Source organism: Dendrobates tinctorius, unplaced genomic scaffold, assembly GCF_039654945.1.
Source record: "Dendrobates tinctorius isolate UK_male_01 unplaced genomic scaffold, ASM3965494v1 ptg000054l, whole genome shotgun sequence".
Lineage (NCBI taxonomy): Eukaryota > Metazoa > Chordata > Amphibia > Anura > Dendrobatidae > Dendrobates > Dendrobates tinctorius.
The window spans coordinates 3,911,431-3,935,190 of NW_027361722.1; the positions used below are offsets into that span (position 1 = coordinate 3,911,431).

Sequence of the window (23,760 nt, forward strand, 5' to 3'; positions counted from 1 at the left end):
GAGCACCTACAGTGCCTACAAGTAGTATTCAACCCCCTGCAGATTTAGCAGGTTTACGCATTCGGAATTAACTTGGCATTGTGACATTTGGACCGTAGATCAGCCTGGAAGTGTGAAATGCACTGCAGCAAAAAAGAATGTTATTTCTTTGTTTAATTTTTTTTTAAATTGTGAAAAGTTTATTCAGAGGGTCATTTATTATTCAACCCCTCAAACCACCAGAATTCTGTTTGGTTCCCCTAAAGTATTAAGAAGTATTTCAGGCACAAAGAACAATGAGCTTCACATGTTTGGATTAATTATCTTTTTCCAGCCTTTTCTGACTATTTAAGACCCTCCCCAAACTTGTGAACAGCACTCATACATGGTCAACATGGGAAAGACAAAGGAGCATTCCAAGGCCATCAGAGACAAGATCGTGGAGGGTCACAAGGCTGGCAAGGGGTACAAAACCCTTTCCAAGGAGTTGGGCCTACCTGTCTCCACTGTTGGGAGCATCATCCGGAAGTGGAAGGCTTATGGAACTACTGTTAGCCTTCCACGGCCTGGACAGCCTTTGAAAGTTTCCTCCCGTGCCGAGGCCAGGCTTGTCCGAAGAGTCAAGGCTAACCCAAGGACAACAAGGAAGGAGCTCCGGGAAGACCTCATGGCAGTGGGGACATTGGTTTCAGTCAATACCATAAGTAACGTACTCCACCGCAATGGTCTCCGTTCCAGACAAGCCCGTAAGGTACCTTTACTTTCAAAGCGTCATGTCAAGGCTCGTCTACAGTTTGCTCATGATCACTTGGAGGACTCTGAGACAGACTGGTTCAAGGTTCTCTGGTCTGATGAGACCAAGATCGAGATCTTTGGTGCCAACCACACACGTGACGTTTGGAGACTGGATGGCACTGCATACGACCCCAAGAATACCATCCCTACAGTCAAGCATGATGGTGGCAGCATCATGCTGTGGGGCTGTTTCTCAGCCAAGGGGCCTGGCCATCTGGTCCGCATCCATGGGAAGATGGATAGCACGGCCTACCTGGAGATTTTGGCCAAGAACCTCCGCTCCTCCATCAAGGATCTTAAGATGGGTCGTCATTTCATCTTCCAACAAGACAACGACCCAAAGCACACAGCCAACAAAACCAAGGCCTGGTTCAAGAGGCAAAAAATCAAGGTGTTGGAGTGGCCTAGTCAGTCTCCTGACCTTAACCCAATTGAAAACTTGTGGAAGGAGCTCAAGATTAAAGTCCACATGAGACACCCAAAGAACCTAGATAACTTGGAGAAGATCTGCATGGAGGAGTGGGCCAAGATAACTCCAGAGACCTGTGCCGGCCTGATCAGGTCTTATAAAAGACGATTATTAGCTGTAATTGCAAACAAGGGTTATTCCACAAAATATTAAACCTAGGGGTTGAATAATAATTGACCCACACGTTTATGTTTAAAATTTATTAAAATTTAACTGAGCAACATAACTTTTTGGTTTGTAAGATTTATGCATCTGTTAATAAATCCTGCTCTTGTGTGAAGTTTGAAGGCTCTAACTTATTTGCATCTTATCAAACCTGCTAAATCTGCAGGGGGTTGAATACTACTTGTAGGCACTGTATATATAGTATATACACACAGCTCCTATATATAGCATATATACACAGCACCTATATAGCATATACACACAGCACCTATATATAGTATATACACACAGCACCTATATATAGTATATACACACAGCACCAATACATAGTATATACACAGCTGCTATATACAGTATATATACACAGCACCTATACATAGTATATACACACAGCACCTATATATAGTATATACACACAGCTCCTATATATAGTATATACACACAGCACCTATACATAGTATATACACACAGCTCCTATATATAGTATATACACACAGCTCCTATATATAGTATATACACACAGCACCTATACATAGTATATACACACAGCTCCTATATATAGTATATACACACACAGCACCTATATATAGTATATACACACATCTCCTATATATAGTATATACACACAGCACCTATATATATAGTATATACACACAGCTCCTATACATAGTATATACACACAGCTCCTATATATAGTATATACACACAGCTCCTATATATAGCATATACACACAGCACCTATATATAGTATATACACACAGCACCTATATATAGTATATACACACAGCACCAATACATAGTATATACACAGCTGCTATATACAGTATATATACACAGCACCTATACATAGTATATACACACAGCACCTATATATAGTATATACACAGCTCCTATATATAGTATATACACACAGCACCTATACATAGTATATACACACAGCTCCTATATATAGTATATACACACAGCACCTATATATAGTATATACACACAGCTCCTATATATAGTATATACACACAGCACCTATATATATAGTATATACACACAGCTCCTATACATAGTATATACACACAGCACCTATATATAGTATATACACACAGCTCCTATATATAGTATATACACACAGCACCTATACATAGTATATACTGTATGCAGCACCTATATAGTATATACACATCGCCTATGAATAGTATATAGACACACAGTGCCTCGTTATAGTATATGCACAGAACTCATATATAGTATATATTACACAGCACTTAGATATAGTATATTCACAGCACATATATTTACAGTGGGTATAGAAAGTATTCAGACCCCTTTACATTTTTCACTCTTTGTTTCATTGCAGCCATTTGGTAAATTCAAAAAAGTTCCTTTTTTCCTCATTAATGTGCACTCTGCACCCCATCTTGACTGGAAAAAAAACAGAAATGTAGAAATTTTTGCAAAATTTATTAAATAAGAAAAACTGAAATATCCCGTGGTCATAAGTCTTCAGCCCCTTTGCTCAGTATTGAGTAGACGCACCTTTTGAGCTAGTACAGCCATGAGTCTTCTTGGGAATGATGCCACAAGTTTTTCACCCCTGGATTTGGGGATCCTCGGCCATTCTTCCTTGCAGATCCTCTCAAGTTCCGTCAGGTTGGATGGTGAACGTTGGTGGACAGACATTTTCAGGTCTCTCCAGAGATGCTCAGTTGGGTTTAGGTCAGGGCTCTGGCTGGGCCAGTCAAGAATGGTCACAGAGCTGTTCTGAAGCCACTCCTTTGTTATTTTAGCTGTGTGCTTAGGGTCATTGTCTTGTTGGAAGGTGAACCTTCAGCCAAGTCTGAGGTCCAGAGCACTCTGGAAGAGGTTTTCATCCAGGATATCTCTGTACTTGACCACATTCATGTTTCCTTCAATTGTAACCAGTACCATAGCATGATGCTGCCACCACCATGTTTCACTGTTGGGATTGTATTGGGGAGGTGCTGAGCAGTGCCTGGTTTTCTCCACACATACCACTCAGAATTGTCACCAAAAAGTTCTATCTTCGTCTCATCAGACCAGAGAATCTTATTTTTCATAGTCTGGGAGTCCTTCATGTGTTTTTTAGCAAACTCTATGCGGGCTTTCATATGTCTGGCACTGAGGAGAGGCTTCCGTCGGGCCACTCTGCCATAAAAGCCTGACTGGTGGAGGGCTGCAGTGATAGTTGACTTTGTGGAACTTTCTCCCATCTCCCTAGTGCATCTGTGGAGCTCAGCCACAGTGATCTTGGGGTTCTTCTTTACCTCTCTCACCAAGGCTCTTCTCCCACGATTGCTCAGTCTGGCTGGACGGCCAGGTCTAGGAAGACTTCTGGTGGAACCAAACTTCTTTCATGTAAGGATTATGGAGGCCACTGTGCTCTTAGGAACCTTGAGTACTGCAGAAATTCTTCTGTAACCTTGGCCAGATCGGTGCCTTGCCCCAATTCTGTCTCTGAGCTCCTTGGCCAGTTCCTTTGACCTCATGATTCTCATTTGGTCTGACATGCACTGTGAGCTTTGAGGTCTTATATAGACAGGTGTGCGCCTTTACAAATCAAGTCCTATCAGTTTAATTAATTTTTTGAATTTACCAAATGACTGCAATGAAACAAAGAGTGAAAAATGTAAAGGGGTCTGAATACTTTCCGCACCAACTGTAGTATACATACACTCACCTCCTTGTGCGGCCCCGACCCTCACCTCCTTGTTCATCCTTTAAACATCCAGCCCTGCAGATTCCCTTTTTTCGATTGATAGTCCCTTGAATGGCATTAAAAAGGGGTGGGCATTATGAAGATTTGCATAAAAAAGGGAGTGTCTATAGAACTTTGAGGGCATTTCTAGGTGGGATCCAAATATGAGGGAGTGTGTAGAAAAAATTTTTTATTGGTCTTGGGGGCAAATATTAGAATGAAATTTGGCTCCATCACCTCATTTGTATGCAAGACCTGTGGCACAGGCAGTGGTGATTGGTCAGATTTAGTCAGGAGGCGGAGCTCCCCAGTGCTCAGTGCTGCCCCTGCAGGACAGTGTATCACAAATGACCTACAGAGCAGGGGAGGGGAGGTGACACGTTATAGTGGCGCCATATCCCCCCCATCTAACAAGGGCTGCAATATTTGGACACAATTTATCAGAATGTAAGGGCCTTTCTATAAGAGCCCCCATGTACACATGGGGTACATCTTATAGGAATCCCGGCTCTGCTACATCTGACCCCAAAAATAATCCGGTACGAAGGGGAAAGTGTCAGATTGCAGCCAGTGAGGAGAGATCGGGGCGTGAGCGCCCTGGCAGGCTGCCGGCCCGTGAATAGTTAATCACGCCTCTGTCCTCATTTGACTTCTGGTTGAAATCATCTCATAAATTCTAATCGGAGACGAGATGGAAACTTCTACATCAGAGAGCATTTCTGGGACTCACCTGAGAGGCTGCGCCGTGTCCTGCTGTAGATTGTCAGCTCTTGGGCCCAGAACCTTCCCTGATTAAAGCCCGTTACATTGGCGGACATAATCCGTGCCCACCTCCACCTACTGAGAACTGGCGCTGCCCCCGATCATGGCGCTGCCCCCGCTCATGGCGCTGCCCCCGATCATGGCGCTGCCCCCGATCATGGCACTGCCCCCGCTCATGGCGCTGCCCCCGCTCATGGTGTCGCGTATTTCCTTTTTATTTTATGGTGTCAAGCAAACAGAGATCTGAACACAACAGAGCAAGGAAACCATTATGGCCCGGGGTAATTTTGCCGCCATGGGTGAGGATTAACATTACACGCGGTCATGGGACCACGGCATAAGTTCATACAATGCACCCACTTAAAGGGGATGTCCACTACTCGACAATTCCTTCCTAAATGCCAAAAACAAACTTCTGGGCCGGTGCCATTCCACAGATGTTGATGCTGTGTCTCCTGGTGGTCATATGACAATTGTGATATCACATGACCGCTGCAGCCAATCGTGCACACTGTGACCAATCATTGGTTGCTGATCGGCTGCAGCATTCACATGCCCACCAGGAGACACAGCGACGGCATCTTTATTACACCACTGATCTGGTCGGCGAATTAGCATGTAAGAAGGGGTAGACCACTAGTAGACATCCCCCTCTAATGGGTGCCCCCCAAAAAGCCCTCCTTCAGGTAATGACACCTCATCCTCCCCTGACTGCCCAGGGGGCATGCTGGGAAGTAACGTCAGTGGCACTCTGTGGCTACGCCCCCTTATGTTCTCCGCGGCCCCCCATGTCCTCCGGTCATACATACACCTTGTGGTCTGTTCTCACACCTCTGAATCCCCCCAGTGACACTGAGGTCTGCTCCACCAGCGCCACATTATTACTGCCACCTCCATGGCTAGCAGGGCAGATTAGAAGGGAAGGGGCCATAGAGGGTCTTTAAACGTGACTCCACCCTGGACTGATGCTTGTATATGAATTAAATGACCCCCAGATGGCAGACACTGGGGAAGGGGAAATGACAACCACTATGAGCGCCATAAAATAACAGAGGGGTTGTCACTTTTTTAGCCCCGCCCCAGCGCAGCAGAGTTCAGTGCGTTGTAGCATCGGCTCCAGGTATCATCAGCCCGGTGACTTATGGGAAAATATCCAGGGGTGATTTCACCTGTCACCGCGGCATCTCTAATGGAGGAAACTGATCTGTGGCATTGTCTGGGCAGGTCTGTGACTGGTGGAGGAGCCCAGATCACTGGTTGTGTAATACCATGTAATGTATGCAGGTGTAGCAGAGCTGGAGGTGCCTTTTAACCCTTTAAAGTACTATAGTCAAGTACAGCGCAGGGATTGCGGATGTCGTCACGAAAAACTAATTTCTTCCATCTAGCAAATCTAGCTCTGCTAGATCTGTAAAACAGCTACCCCACAAACTTAGCTCTGCCCAATCAGACCAGCTGAGTACCGCACCACTAAAATAACTCAGCTTTGCTAGATCTTGTAATCAACTCTGACCTTCAGACAAACTCAGCTCTGTCCAATGCAAACAACATGACTCTGTAACAAACCTAGCTCTGCTACCGTCTGTTGAATGGCTATTCACCACCCACCAAACTTAGCTCTGCTCCATCAGACCAGCTCAGTAAGGCACCATCCAAACAACCCAGCTCTGCTACATCTTGTAATCAACTCTGACCTTCAGACAAACTCAGTTCTGCACAGTGCAAATGACATGACTCCGTGACAAACCTAGCTCTGTTACCTTTCATAATCAACTAAGCCCCATCCCATAAATGGATCTTCTCGCAAATTTGGGACACCTATTAGCAAATGGACAGAGCTGAGTTTGTTAATCAGCTCTTTGTCATCCAACTACCTCTGCTCCAACAGACAAAATCCTCTCCACTCATTCGAACTCACTCAGCCCTGCATCACAGAGAAAATCCATTCTTGAGGGTCCTGCCATCACTCTTGACCCCACTAATGACACTTATGAAGAAGATAGCACCCACTTTCTTATCTGGACACTTTTGGATCTGCCACCAGTGGTTAGTGGAGTTTCTGGGACTTGTAGTTCAGCAGTAGTCACCATTAGAATACTATACAGATACTATTACATATATTACAGATACTTTGATTATTTTTAACACAAACATCAATCTTTGTGCCAGTTTCTCAGACCACAGAAATATCATCCAGAAGAATTTCATACATGAGCCACGGCACAAATACAGTAACACACAAAAAAAGCCATAATGGCAATGAAAAATCAGAGAGAAGATACCCCCAGTCCAATTATTACAGGCACAAGACCCCCAAAACTGGTTCAGAAACCAAAGAACAAATGATAGAAGCATCAACAATTCTAAGCAACAAGATCCGACAGCAAAGGTCCAGTACAAACAACGCACAAAAACATTCCAAAAACGTTCCCCACTACGCAAAACTAATGCTATGGGATGATGCAAAGTACACACAAAAAAAAAAGTTTTGAAAAATCCACAAACAAAACAAATAAAGTAAAATTCTAATGATGCTAAAATAATTTGTTTTATTAAAAAATTATTTATTTTGTTAATAATATATTTTTTTAAATATCAATGTCTCTCAAGCAGACGATTAATACAGTTTACATCACAATCTGATAAACACGGCGTCATATAATAAAATCGCAGGGACGTCATTGTAATAAACTGTTTATATAACAATCGTAATTCTAAAGGCAAAAAGTAAAAAAAAAAAAAAAGTTACAGGTAATCATATTTTGTTTTGTTTTTTTTCTGGAATGTCACAAACAACCGCATAAAAACTTTAAAAAAAAAAAGTCAATATCTTTCATGTTTTACTTTTATTAAATAAAAGTATAACTAATCAAAATGTATAACAAAAAGTCTAAAATATTTACAATATAATTTATAAAATTATATATATCAAATAAATAATATATAAAATATCTAAATAAATTATGTATAATAAATTAAATTTATTTCATTAAATAGTTTAAATTTGAAATTAAAATTTAATAAAATTTGTTCCTTCTTGTTGGGGTCTTTCCAGCTATTTTGCGGACTTTTACAACTTTCCATGTAGTATGTCATGTAGCGGACTGACGGACAGGATTGTTTTTGACATTTCCAGGGAAGAGAATTCTAAAAGTGAATTTAAAAATAAAAATAAAAATAAAATAAAACAAATTCTAGTTTGTCCCTACAAAAGAACATCCCAAAACAATGTCAGCTCGAGACCTTCCACCCCTTGGCGGACCCCAGAAAGTCACGGAACAATATAAGGAACTTTATACAATCTTTGGATACAATGTTTCCTTATTCCTCACAAAGTTCCGCGAAGGAAAATCTTCCGGATCCAATATGAGGGAATATTCCAGGATCAACCCAAGACAACTAGGCCCGGCCTGGAAAACCTCAGGGACTAAACTCTCCGCAGACCCCAAAGAAGTGGGATAAACAGGCAGGAATCCCACATCCCGGGAATTACCAGGAGGCCTTCAGGAGTTTTCTCTTCCAAGACAGAAAATGTTTCCTTGAACAAAAAAAACTTTTCACTTACCAGGAGGAAGCCGAAGTGTCCACAATGTAGCAATCCGCTCTCCTATGGATACATTTAGATCTAGGGGGTTCTGCAGAGTTAAAGGGCCCTCCTGGAGTTTGGTTCTGCAGCTCCTTGGGTTAGAGGGAAGTTTCTAGGAAGTGAGCATGTTCTGGCCTCTGCTCTGTGGATGGGAGCTCGCCTCTTTTTGGATGACTGGCTCCTAAAACAATCCCCTTCTTTAGCAGGATAGGAGCCTCCCCTCTGAAAGCAGGGGGGAAGGGAAGGCTCAGGAGAGGAGGTTTGTACCAAAACACACAAGTTCTCCTCCTCACCAGCCTGTAGTGAGGAGGAGGAGGAGGAGGAGAGCACAGATCCAGCAAGTGGCCACTGCACTCTCAGGACTTGAGAATTATGGTTTCTGCAAATTGCAGATGAAGCCACATGAAGGGTCTGAGGTGGAGAGAATGTAATGGTGATGATGTTCTGCAGCCTGTGGTGGTGTCAATGTAGGGGGGGTTATATGGCTGGCCGGACCCTCCCCCCAGCTGGGTTTTGTGGGGTAGCTGAAGGACCCTGTAATCCGCCCACTATTCATGAGGGGTCTGTGCAGCTGCTTGGGACAAAAACATTATTTTACTCATTGGTCACAGCAGCAATTGGGAGCAGACAATGAAGGCGCAGGCCCAGCTCTGCTATGCGGGAGCGCGGTGGTGAAAAACCACTGTAATTCTAAAAACGTATAGTGCATCCGATTCGTGGCCCGGATGATAATTGGCGCATAGATCTGTAGCGTCTTCCCCTCCATCCATGTGTCAGTATACACTGCAGCTCTGGGATTGTATTCATGAACCGGGGAGCTCAGGATGAAGGGGCTGGGGAGCGCTGCAGTATACAGAAAGTGGATAGTAAGGAAGACTGGTAATAAAACAAGGGGGTTGAACTGATAATCTGGATAAAAAAATCACAAATTAATCCCCAAATCATGATTTATCGTCTATACCCTGGATAGTCTGCTGGTGGCTGGGGGTCTGACTGCTGGGACCCCCAGCAATCCCAAGATGGAACCCCAAGAATGGTGGGGACATGAGCGCTCTCCGCTCCATACATTGGAAATTTCCGAGCGCTGTGCTCGGCTTTCTCCGGGGGGATAGGACACAACTTGTGATTTGGGGAATAGCACTTCAGTACTAGAACCTTCTAATATACTTTGGTTCCAGATGATTGCAGACGCTGACATTCTGGACTATGACATCATCCTGGATGAACTGTGCGCTGAATTACGATGCCCCAGACTCTTACATTCCTGCTGTAATCTACCCCACTATTGTGGAGTGTTGTCCACTGGCTGTTAGTGGACTCTATGTCTCCTCCCCTGGTGTCTAACGTATTATATACAGTGCCTTGCAAAAGTATTCGGCCCCTTGGAACTTTTCACTGTAATGTGTAATGTAATGTAATCGCAACAAAAGGAGGCGCAACAACATATTAAGGAAAAGGGGCCGAATAATATTGCACGCCCCACTTTTCAGTTTTTGTATTTCCACAAAAATTTAAAATAACCAATAAATTTCGATCAACTTCACAATTGTGGCCCACTTGTTGTTGATTCTTCACCCAAAATTTACATTTGGCATCTTTATGTTTGAAGCATGATATGTGGGAAAAGGTTGAAAAGTTCCAGGGGGCTGAATACTTTCGCAAGGCACTGTATCTGTGGTGTCTAGGTGTATAAGCTCTGGTCCCCCCGGTGTATGACATCCGTCCTCCTGCTCCCCCCGCATATAACACCTGTCCCCTCGCTCCTGGTATATAACCTCCGTCCCCTCGCTCCTGATATATTACCTCCGTCCCCTCGCTCCTGGTATATAACCTCCGTCCCTTCGCTCCTGGTATATAACCTCCGTCCCCTCGCTCCTGGTATATAACCCCCGTCCCCTCGCTCCTGGTATATAACCTCCGTCCCCTCGCTCCTGGTATATAACCTCCGTCCCCTCTCTCCTGGTATATAACCTCCGTCCCCTCGCTCCTGGTATATAACCTCCGTCCCCTCGCTCCTGGTATATAACCTCCGTCCCCTCGCTCCTGGTATATAACCTCCGTCCCGTCGCTCCTGGTATATAACCTCCGTCCCCTCGCTCCTGGTATATAACCTCCGTCCCCTCGCTCCTGGTATATAACCTCCGTCCCCTCGCTCCTGGTATATAACCTCCGTCCCCTCGCTCCTGGTATATAACCTCCCTCCCCTCGCTCCTGGTATATAACCTCCCTCCCCTCGCTCCTGGCATATAACCTCCGTCCCCTCGCTCCTGGTATATAACCTCCCTCCCCTCGCTCCTGGTATATAACCTCCGTCCCCTCGCTCCTGGTATATAACATCCGTCCCCTCGCTCCTGGTATATAACCTCCGTCCCCTCGCTCCTGGTATATAACCCCCGTCCCCTCGCTCCTGGTATATAACCTCCGTCCCCTCGCTCCTGGTATATAACCTCCGTCCCCTCGCTCCTTATATATAACCTCCATTCCCTCGCTCCTGGTATATAACCTCCGTCCCCTCGCTCCTGGTATATAACCTCCGTCCCCTCGCTCCTGGTATATAACCTCCGTCCCCTCGCTCCTGATATATAACCTCCGTCCCCTCGCTCCTGGTATATAACCTCCGTCCCCTCGCTCCTGATATATAACCTCCGTCCCCTCGCTCCTGGTGTATAACCCCCGTCCCCTCGCTCCTGGTATATAACCTCCGTCCCCTCGCTCCTGGTATATAACCTCCGTCCCCTCGCTCCTGATATATAACCTCCATCCCCTCGCTCCTGGTATATAACCTCCGTCCCCTCGCTCCTGGTATATAACCTCCGTCCCCTCGCTCCTGGTATATAACCTCCGTCCCCTCGCTCCTGGTATATAACCTCCGTCCCCTCGCTCCTGGTATATAACCTCCGTCCCCTCGCTCCTGGTATATAACCTCCGTCCCCTCGCTCCTGGTATATAACCTCCGTCCCCTCGCTCCTGGTATATAACCTCCTTTCCCCTCGCTCCTGGTATATAACCTCCATCCCCTCGCTCCTTGTATATAACCTCCGTCCCCTCGCTCCTGGTATATAACCTCCGTCCCCTCGCTCCTGATATATAACCTCCGTCCCCTCGCTCCTGGTACATAACCCCCGTCCCCTCGCTCCTGGTATATAACCTCCGTCCCGTCGCTCCTGGTATATAACCTCCGTCCCCTCGCTCCTGGTATATAACCTCCGTCCCCTCGCTCCTGGTATATAACTTCCGTCCCTTCGCTCCTGGTATATAACCTCCCTCCCCTCGCTCCTGATATATAACCTCTGTCCCCTCGCTCCTGGTATATAACCCCCGTCCCCTCGCTCCTGGTATATAACCTCCGTCCCCTCGCTCCTGGTATATAACCTCCGTCCCCTCGCTCCTGGTATATAACCTCCGTCCCCTCGCTCCTGGTATATAACCTCCGTCCCCTCGCTCCTGGTATATAACCTCCGTCCCCTCGCTCCTGGTATATAACCTCCGTCCCCTCGCTCCTGGTATATAACCTCCCTCCCCTCGCTCCTGGTATATAACCTCTGTCCCCTCGCTCCTGGTATATAACCCCCGTCCCCTCGCTCCTGGTATATAACCTCCGTCCCCTCGCTCCTGGTATATAACCTCCGTCCCTTCGCTCCTGGTATATAACCTCCGTCCCCTCGCTCCTGGTATATAACCTCCGTCCCCTCGCTCCTGGTATATAACCTCCGTCCCCTCGCTCCTGGTATATAACCTCCGTCCCCTCGCTCCTGGTATATAACCTCCATCCCCTCGCTCCTGGTATATAACCACCGTCCCCTCGCTCCTGGTATATAACCTCCATCCCCTCTCTCCTGGTATATAACCTCCGTCCCCTCGCTCCTGGTATATAACCTCTGTCCCCTCGCTCCTGATATATAACCTCCGTCCCCTCGCTCCTGGTATATAACCTCCGTCCCTTTGCTCCTGATATATAACCTCCATCCCCTCGCTCCTGGTATATAACCTCTGTCCCCTCACTCCTGGTATATAACCTCCGTCCCCTCACTCCTGGTATATAACCTCCATCCCCCCATGCCATCTTCCTTTACTAACATATGGAGGAACGGCCACTGGTCACTGACACCAGCACGGTCCTGTAATAGGAGCCTCCGGGGTAACAAGTCCATCCATGACATTTCTTCCTCCTGAATCTCCCCCATCAGTAATATTACTGAGAAGTGGAGGGAACCGCAGCAACTCAAGAAGAAAGTGGAGACCCCGTAATGTTACAAAGCGGGGTCACCAAGTGCTGAGGAACAGAAGGGAGGAAAGTCTCCAGTGCTCTGCTGACTCCAAAACTGCAGAATCCAGACCTCCTCTGGTATCAGCACAGACACTGCGCCCCTGCCGGGACCTTCATAATCGAACCAGCTGCATGCAGCCGTACATCACCAAGCACAATGCCAAGCGTCGGATGGAGTGGTGTAAAGCCGCCACCACTGGACTCTGGAGGAGTCGTGTTCTGTGCAGTGACAGCTTACACTTCTCTATCTGCGTCTGATGGAGGAGTCTGGGTTTGGTGATTCCAGGAGGATGTTACCCCTGACTGCATTGTGCCCCTGTACAGATGGTGGAGGGGATAATACTATGGGCTGTTATCAGGGAGCGGCTTCAGCCCCAGTGATGGGAAATATTATTCTTGAGCACAAGACATTGAGGACAATTGTAGCTTCAGCTTTGCGGGAACGGTTTAGGGAAGACCCTTATCTGCCCCCAATGACGCGGTTCATGCAGATATGGTGGCGGAGTGATACGCACCTTTCTCGGATTCAGGCTTTGCCTCACTCACCCCGGTCCGCTGAACTCTGTTGTGCTCCACTTCGGGCTTTGCAGATGAACCAGAGATCCTATGTGATCGTTTGCCTGGGCCTATATAAGGGCTAAGTTACACACCTGTGTCTTGGTATTCAGACTTTTTAGCTACTCCTAAGTCACTCCGGAGTTGTCGGTACCTGTTCCCTGCTATGTATCCACCTGCGGTTTCCAGGACTCCTCCTGTCTGCCTGTGGGTGGTTTCCAGTACCTCTGCTACCTGTTCCCAGTCTTCCAGGACCTCTGCTACCTGTCTTCTGTCTTCCAGGATCTCTACTACATATCAGCCTGTGGCTTCTAGGACCTCTGCAACATGTACGCTTGCAGCTTCCAGAACCTCTAGTATCTGATACCAGCATTCCAGAACCTCTGCTACCTGATACCAGCCTTTCAAGACGTCTCCTTTCCGCCTTTGTCTTCCAGGACCACTGCTATGTGTCCACCTTTGACTTCTAGGATGTGTCCTGTCCGACTGTATCTTCTAGTACCTCTTCTACCTGTTCCCGGGTGTCCAGGACCTCTGCTACCTGTGTGCGGTCTTCCAGTACTTCTGCTACATGTCCACCTATGGCTTCCAGTACCTCTGCTACCTGTTCTGTGTCTTACAGGATCTCATCTACATTTCCTTCTGTGGCTTCCAGGATGTCACCTAAGTATTTACCTGTGGCTTTGAGGACGTCTCTTGTCCACCTGCAGGTTCCAGTACCTCTGATACCTGATACCAGACTTCCTTGAACAGGATGTCTCCTGTCTGCCTGTGTCTTCTTGTACCTCTACTACCTATTCCTGGTCTTCTATGACATCTGATATGTGTCCACCTTCGGGTTCCAGGATGTCTCCTGTACGCCTGTGTCTTCTAGTACCTCTCCTACCCGTTCTCAGCCTTCCAGGACCTATGCTACTTGTCTGCGATCTTCCAGGATCTCTGCTATCTGTCTGCAGACTACAAGGACCTCTGCTACATGTCCGCCTGTGGCTTACAGTTCCTCTTCTGTCTATTCTCGGTCTTCCAGAGCTTCTGCTAATTGTTCACCTGTGGCATCCAGGACATCTCCTGTATGCCTGTGGCTTGTAGTACCTCTCCTACCAATTCCCGGTCTTCCAGGACCTCTGCTACCTGTTCCTGGACTTCCAGGACCTGCGCTACGTGTCCAACTTCGGCTTCCAGGATGTCTCCTCTCCGTCTGCACCTTCCAATTAGTCTACTACCTGTTCCTGGATTTCCAGGACCTCTGCTATGTCTCTGCCTGCGGCTTCCAGGACGTCTTCTTAACGCCTGCAGCTTCCAAGGCCTCTGCATCGTCCCAGTATTATCAGTGTATGCTGTGGTTCAGCTTTAGCTTCTGCCTGCAACGATGTAGGTTTGATTCCCTAGGAGACAAGATTTTCCATTATTTTTTTTACTCATAATTTTTTTTTTTTTAATTATTTTTTAGTAGTTTTATAGGAACAAAAAAAAATCTGACTTTTTTTTCACTTCTAGAATATGGATCAGTAAAATCTGACTGTGGGGTCACAGCCTGCAATACGGCTTCAAGCAACCAAAGTTCTCCTACCTTCTTCAGTGGCTCATAGCTTTAGCTGCTGCCTGCAATGATACAGGTTGTGGGTTCAGTTCGCGAGAGACCAGATCACAAGAAAATTATCCTTTACTTAATGTACTGTGTGCAGAGAAATATTGATGACCGCACTCAGGAGGAGGAGCGACGAAATGAAAGTTGTGACAGCGGCACTGATCCTTTTAATCGGGACAGTCCTGCTAAATCCGGGACGGTTGGGAGCAATGTGTGACGAGTGTTTGGAAATAATGTGATGCCCCGCCCTTTATCAAGGTGTACAGAATTATTAGCAGCTCGTTATCAGGCAATATTGGCAAATAATAATAATAAGTTTTATTTCTATAGCACTGACATATTCCGCAGCACTTTACATTTCAGAGGGGATTTGTACAGACAATAGACATTACAGCATAACAATAATCACATAGATCATAACAGATACCAAGAGGAGTGAGGGCCCTGCTCACAAGCTTACAGTCTATGAGGAAAGAGGGAGACACGAAAGGTGGGTGGTAACAGTTGCCCTGATTGTATGGACCAGCCATAGTGTTAAGTGTGTAACAGTACAGAGGCAGAGGGCTAATGGATGCATAAAGCATGTCGGAACATGATGCGGGGAACCTGGTTATGGTAAAACTTTTGGCTGTGCCACCCAGGGATAGATTAGGTTAATGTGTTGAGGCGATAGGCCAGTCTGAATAAATGCGTTTTCAGGGCACGCTTAAACTTGTGGGGATTGGGGACTAATCATATTGACCTGGGAAATAAAAAGATTTCCTGACACTGAAAAGTCCCAGATTGTTCCCGGTGTACAGAGGATGCAGAACCGGCACCACAGCGACGTGGCCGAGGTGAGGAGGCCGAGCCCGACCGCCACTGAGCAAGACACAAAAGTACAAGGAGCTCAGTGACACAGCCTAGGTAAGGAGGCCGAGCCCGACCACCACTGAGCAAGACACAGAAGTACAAGGTGCTCAGTGCTCAGAGACACCGCCGAGGTGAGGAGGCTGAGCCCGACCACTCCTGAGGAAGACACAGAAGTACAAGGTGCTCAGAGACACGGCCGAGGTGAGGAGGCCGAGCCCGACCACCACTGATTAAAACACCAAAGTTGAAACGTCAAAAATAATGTGCTGTGCGGTGTATATATACTGTTCTGGGCGGTGTGTAACGTGTACTGGGCAATTTTGCAGCAGTTGATGCTTTTCTGCACCTCCGTCTGGCATCTTTTCACTCCTCCAGCAATGACTATTTTCTCTGACCTCTCAGCAGCTGCACAAACACCGAGGTGACTTCGCCCTCAGCCGCTTTTCTGGGCTCTTGTTCGGACGCTTTATAAAGTGACAGAAGCGTCTTATGAAATATCCCTGACAGTGCGTCAGTCACCGTCCTGACAGCTCACCATGGAAACAGAACACGAGCAGCGTCAGCCGGAACACAATATCAGAGCAGCTGGTGTCTCCCCCCCATATAACACTGACACCGAGCACCGTCACCCCTCTAATACCAGAGCAATGAGTGGCGTTTACCCCCATAATAACAGTGATATCCACAGTGCTCCCATAATAATAGTGATATCCACAGTGCCCCCATAATAACAGGGATGTCCACAGTGCCCCCATAATAACAGCGATATCCACAGTGCCCCCATAATAACAGTGATATCCACAGTGTCCCCATAATAACAGTGATATCCCCAGTGCCCCCATAATAACAGTGATATCCACAGTGCCCCCATAATAACAGCGATATCCACAGTGCCCCCATAATAACAGTGATATCCACAGTGCTCCCATAATAATAGTGATATCCACAGTGCTCCCCATAATAACAGTGATATCCACAGTGCCCCCATAATAACAGCGATATCCACAGTGCCCCCATAATAACAGTGATATCCACAGTGCCCCCATAATAACAGCGATATCCACAGTGCCCCCATAATAACAGCGATATCCACAGTGCCCCCCATAATAACAGTGATATCCACAGTGCCCCCATAATAACAGTGATATCCACAGTGCTCCCATAATAACAGCGATATCCACAGTGTCCCCATAATAACAGTGATATCCACAGTGCCCCCCATAATAACAGCGATATCCACAGTGTCCCCATAATAACAGTGATATCCACAGTGCCCCCATAATAACAGTGATATCCACAGTGCTCCCCATAATAATAGTGATATCCACAGTGCTCCCCATAATAACAGTGATATCCACAGTGCCCCCCATAATAACAGTGATATCCACAGTGCCCCCATAATAACAGCGATATCAACAGTGCCCCCCATAATAACAGTGATATCCACAGTGCTCCCCATAATAATAGTGATATCCACAGTGCTCCCCATAATAATAGTGATATCCACAGTGCTCCCCATAATAACAGTGATATCCACAGTGCCCCCATAATAACAGCGATATCCACAGTGCCCCCATAATAACAGCGATATCCACAGTGCCCCCCATAATAACAGTGATATCCACAGTGCCCCCATAATAACAGCGATATCCACAGTGCCCCCATAATAACAGCGATATCCACAGTGCCCCCCATAATAACAGTGATATCCACAGTGCTCCCATAATAACAGTGATATCCACAGTGCCCCCATAATAACAGTGATATCCACAGTGCCCCCATAATAACAGTGATATCCACAGTGCCCCCATAATAACAGTGATATCCACAGTGCTCCCCATAATAACAGTGATATCCACAGTGCTCCCATAATAACAGTGATATCCACAGTGCCCCCATAATAACAGTGATATCCACAGTGCTCCCCATAATAACAGTGATATCCACAGTGTCCCCATAATAACAGTGATATCCACAGTGCCCCCATAATAACAGTGATATCCACAGTGCCCCCATAATAACAGTGATATCCACAGTGCCCCCATAATAACAGTGATATCCACAGTGCCCCATAATAACAGTGATATCCACAGTACCCCCCATAATAACAGTGATATCCACAGTGCCCCATAATAACAGTGATATCCACAGTGCTCCCCATAATAACAGCGATATCCACAGTGTCCCCATAATAACAGCGATATCCACAGTGCCCCCATAATAACAGCGATATCCACAGTGCCCCCATAATAACAGCGATATCCACAGTGCCCCCCATAATAACAGTGATATCCACAGTGCCCCCATAATAACAGTGATATCCACAGTGCTCCCCATAATAACAGTGATATCCACAGTGACCCCATAATAACAGTGATATCCACAGTGTCCCCATAATAACAGTGATATCCACAGTGCCCCCATAATAATAGTGATATCCACAGTGCTCCCCATAATAACAGTGATATCCACAGTGCCCCCATAATAACAGTGATATCCACAGTGCTCCCCATAATAACAGTGATATCCACAGTGCCCCCATAATAACAGTGATATCCACAGTGCTCCCCATAATAACAGTGATTTCCACAGTGTCCCCATAATAACAGTGATATCCACAGTGTCCCCATAATAACAGTGATATCCACAGTGCCCCCATAATAAACAGCGATATACACAGTGCCCCCCATAATAACAGCGATATCCACAGTGTCCCCATAATAACAGCGATATCCACAGTGCTCCCCTTAATAACAGAGATATCCACAGTGCCCCATAATAATAGTGATATCCACAGTGCTCCCCATAATAACAGTGATATCCACAGTGCCCCCATAATAACAGCGATATCCACAGTGCCCCCATAATAACAGCGATATCCACAGTGCCCCCCATAATAACAGTGATATCCACAGTGCCCCCATAATAACAGTGATATCCACAGTGCCCCCATAATAACAGTGATATCCACAGTGCTCCCCATAATAACAGTGATATCCACAGTGCCCCCATAATAACAGTGATATCCACAGTGCTCCCCATAATAACAGTGATATCCACAGTGCTCCCATAATAACAGTGATATCCACAGTGCCCCCATAATAACAGTGATATCCACAGTGCTCCCCATAATAACAGTGATTTCCACAGTGTCCCCATAATAACAGTGATATCCACAGTGCCCCCATAATAAACAGCGATATACACAGTGCCCCCCATAATAACAGTGATATCCACAGTGTCCCCATAATAACAGCGATATCCACAGTGTCCCCATAATAACAGCGATATCCACAGTGCTCCCCTTAATAACAGAGATATCCACAGTGCCCCATAATAACAGTGATATCCACAGTGCTCCCCATAATAACAGTGATATCCACAGTGCCCCCATAATAACAGTGATATCCACAGTGCTCCCCATAATAACAGTGATATCCACAGTGCCCCCATAATAACAGTGATATCCACAGTGCTCCCCATAATAACAGTGATTTCCACAGTGTCCCCATAATAACAGTGATATCCACAGTGCCCCCATAATAAACAGCGATATACACAGTGCCCCCCATAATAACAGTGATATCCACAGTGTCCCCATAATAACAGCGATATCCACAGTGTCCCCATAATAACAGCGATATCCACAGTGCTCCCCTTAATAACAGAGATATCCACAGTGCCCCATAATAATAGTGATATCCACAGTGCTCCCCATAATAACAGTGATATCCACAGTGCCCCCATAATAACAGCGATATCCACAGTGCCCCCATAATAAACAGCGATATACACAGTGCCCCCCATAATAACAGTGATATCCACAGTGTCCCCATAATAACAGCGATATCCACAGTGTCCCCATAATAACAGCGATATCCACAGTGCCCCCATAATAAACAGCGATATACACAGTGCCCCCCATAATAACAGTGATATCCACAGTGTCCCCATAATAACAGCGATATCCACAGTGTCCCCATAATAACAGTGATATCCACAGTGCCCCCATAATAAACAGCGATATACACAGTGCCCCCCATAATAACAGTGATTTCCACAGTGTCCCCATAATAACAGTGATATCCACAGTGTCCCCATAATAACAGTGATATCCACAGAGCCCCCATAATAAACAGCGATATACACAGTGCCCCCCATAATAACAGTGATATCCACAGTGTCCCCATAATAACAGCGATATCCACAGTGTCCCCATAATAACAGCGATATCCACAGTGCTCCCCTTAATAACAGAGATATCCACAGTGCCCCATAATAATAGTGATATCCACAGTGCTCCCCATAATAACAGTGATATCCACAGTGCCCCCATAATAACAGTGATATCCACAGTGCCCCCATAATAACAGTGATATCCACAGTGCCCCCATAATAACAGTGATATCCACAGTGCTCCCATAATAACAGTGATATCCACAATGCCCCCATAATAACAGTGATATCCACAGTGTCCCCATAATAACAGCGATATCCACAGTGTCCCCATAATAACAGCGATATCCACAGTGCCCCCCATAATAACAGCGATATCCACAGTGCCCCCCATAATAACAGTGATATCCACAGTGCCCCCATAATAACAGTGATATCTACAGTGCTCCCCATAATAGCAGTGATATCCACAGTGCCCCCCATAATAACAGTGATATCCACAGTGTCCCCATAATAACAGTGATATCCAGAGTGCCCCCATAATAACAGTGATATCCACAGTGCCCCCATAATAACAGTGATATCCACAGTGCCCCCATAATAACAGTGATATCCACAGTGCCCCCATATAAACAGTGATATCCACAGTGCTCCCCATAATAACAGTGATATCCACAGTGCCCCCATAATAACAGTGATATCCACAGTGCTCCCCATAATAACAGCGATATCCACAGTGCCCCCATAATAACAGCGATATCCACAGTGCCCCCCATAATAACAGTGATATCCACAGTGTCCCCATAATAACAGTGATATCCACAGTGCCCCCATAATAACAGCGATATCCACAGTGCCCCCATAATAACAGCGATATCCACAGTACCCCCCATAATAACAGTGATATCCACAGTGCCCCATAATAACAGTGATATCCACAGTGTCCCCATAATAACAGTGATATCCACAGTGCCCCCATAATAACAGCGATATCCACAGTGCCCCCATAATAACAGCGATATCCACAGTGCCCCCCATAATAACAGTGATATCCACAGTGCCCCCATAATAACAGTGATATCCACAGTGCTCCCCATAATAACAGTGATATCCACAGTGACCCCATAATAACAGTGATATCCACAGTGTCCCCATAATAACAGTGATATCCACAGTGCCCCCATAATAATAGTGATATCCACAGTGCTCCCCATAATAACAGTGATATCCACAGTGCCCCCATAATAATAGTGATATCCACAGTGACCCCATAATAACAGTGATATCCACAGTGTCCCCATAATAATAGTGATATCCACAGTGCTCCCCATAATAACAGTGATATCCACAGTGCCCCATAATAATAGTGATATCCACAGTGCCCCCATAATAACAGCGATATCCACAGTGCCCCCCATAATAACAGTGATATCCACAGTGCCCCCATAATAACAGTGATATCCACAGTGCTCCCCATAATAACAGTGATATCCACAGTGCTCCCATAATAACAGTGATATCCACAGTGACCCCATAATAACAGTGATATCCACAGTGTCCCCATAATAACAGTGATATCCACAGTGCCCCCATAATAACAGCGATATCCACAGTGCTCCCCTTAATAACAGAGATATCCACAGTGCCCCATAATAACAGTGATATCCACAGTGTCCCCATAATAATAGTGATATCCACAGTGCTCCCCATAATAACAGTGATATCCACAGTGCCCCATAATAATAGTGATATCCACAGTGCTCCCCATAATAACAGTGATATCCACAGTGCCCCATAATAACAGCGATATCCACAGTGCCCCCATAATAACAGCGATATCCACAGTGCCCCCCATAATAACAGTGATATCCACAGTGCCCCCATAATAACAGTGATATCCACAGTGCTCCTCATAATAACAGTGATATCCACAGTGCCCCATAATAACAGTGATATCCACAGTGCCCCCATAATAACAGCGATATCCACAGTGCCCCCATAATAACAGCGATATCCACAGTGCCCCCCATAATAACAGTGATATCCACAGTGCCCCCATAATAACAGTGATATCCACAGTGCTCCCCATAATAACAGTGATATCCACAGTGCCCCCATAATAACAGTGATATCCACAGTGCTCCCCATAATAACAGTGATATCCACAGTGCTCCCATAATAACAGTGATATCCACAGTGCCCCCATAATAACAGTGATATCCACAGTGCTCCCCATAATAACAGTGATATCCACAGTGCCCCATAATAACAGTGATATCCACAGTGTCCCCATAATAACAGTGATATCCACAGTGCCCCCATAATAACAGTGATATCCACAGTGCTCCCCATAATAACAGCGATATCCACAGTGTCCCCATAATAACAGTGATATCCACAGTGTCCCCATAATAACAGTGATATCCACAGTGCCCCCATAATAAACAGCGATATACACAGTGCCCCCCATAATAACAGTGATATCCACAGTGTCCCCATAATAACAGTGATATCCACAGTGTCCCCATAATAACAGCGATATCCACAGTGCTCCCCATAATAACAGAGATATCCACAGTGTCCCCATAATAACAGTGATATCCACAGTGCCCCCATAATAACAGTGATATCCACAGTGCTCCCCATAATAACAGTGATATCCACAGTGTCCCCATAATAACAGTGATATCCACAGTGCCCTCATAATAAACAGCGATATACACAGTGCCCCCCATAATAACAGTGATATCCACAGTGTCCCCATAATAACAGTGATATCCACAGTGTCCCCATAATAACAGCGATATCCACAGTGCTCCCCATAATAACAGTGATATCCACAGTGTCCCCATAATAACAGTGATATCCACAGTGTCCCCATAATAACAGCGATATCCACAGTGTCCCCATAATAACAGAGATATCCACAGTGACCCCATAATAACAGTGATATCCACAGTGCTCCCCATAATAGCAGCGATATCCACAGTGCCCCCATAATAACAGCGATATCCACAGTGCTCCCCATAATAACAGTGATATCCACAGTGTCCCCATAATAACAGTGATATCCACAGTGTCCCCATAATAACAGTGATATCCACAGTGCCCCCATAATAACAGTGATATCCACAGTGCTCCCCATAATAACAGTGATATCCACAGTGTCCCCATAATAACAGTGATATCCACAGTGCCCCCATAATAACAGCGATATCCACAGTGCTCCCCATAATAACAGTGATATCCACAGTGTCCCCATAATAGCAGCGATATCCACAGTGCCCCCATAATAACAGCGATATCCACAGTGCTCCCCATAATAACAGTGATATCCACAGTGTCCCCATAATAACAGTGATATCCACAGTGTCCCCATAATAACAGCGATATCCACAGTGTCCCCATAATAACAGTGATATCCACAGTGCCCCATAATAATAGTGATATCCACAGTGCTCCCCATAATAGCAGCGATATCCACAGTGCCCCCATAATAACAGCGATATCCACAGTGCCCCCATAATAACAGCGATATCCACAGTGCCCCCCATAATAACAGTGATATCCACAGTGCCCCCATAATAACAGTGATATCCACAGTGCCCCCATAATAACAGTGATATCCACAGTGCTCCCCATAATAACAGTGATATCCACAGTGCCCCCATAATAACAGTGATATCCACAGTGCCCCCATAATAACAGTGATATCCACAGTGCTCCCCATAATAACAGTGATATCCACAGTGCTCCCATAATAACAGTGATATCCACAGTGCCCCCATAATAACAGAGATATCCACAGTGCTCCCCATAATAACAGTGATATCCACAGTGTCCCCATAATAACAGCAAT

General features: G+C 45.9%; 2 protein-coding genes across 2 annotated transcripts in view; one reads left to right on the plus strand and one right to left on the minus strand.

The window, feature by feature from the left end:
- Positions 1–8,919, minus strand: part of BOC (BOC cell adhesion associated, oncogene regulated) — an 84,885-nt gene extending 75,966 nt beyond the window's left edge. The window contains exon 1 of the mRNA XM_073577029.1: positions 8,443–8,919. The gene's annotated coding sequence lies outside the window, so the exon portion shown is untranslated. The remainder of the gene's footprint in view (positions 1–8,442) is intronic.
- COX17 (cytochrome c oxidase copper chaperone COX17) overlaps positions 1–23,760 on the plus strand; it is a 329,935-nt gene that overhangs the window by 45,002 nt on the left and 261,173 nt on the right. The gene's annotated exons all lie outside the window — the stretch shown is intronic.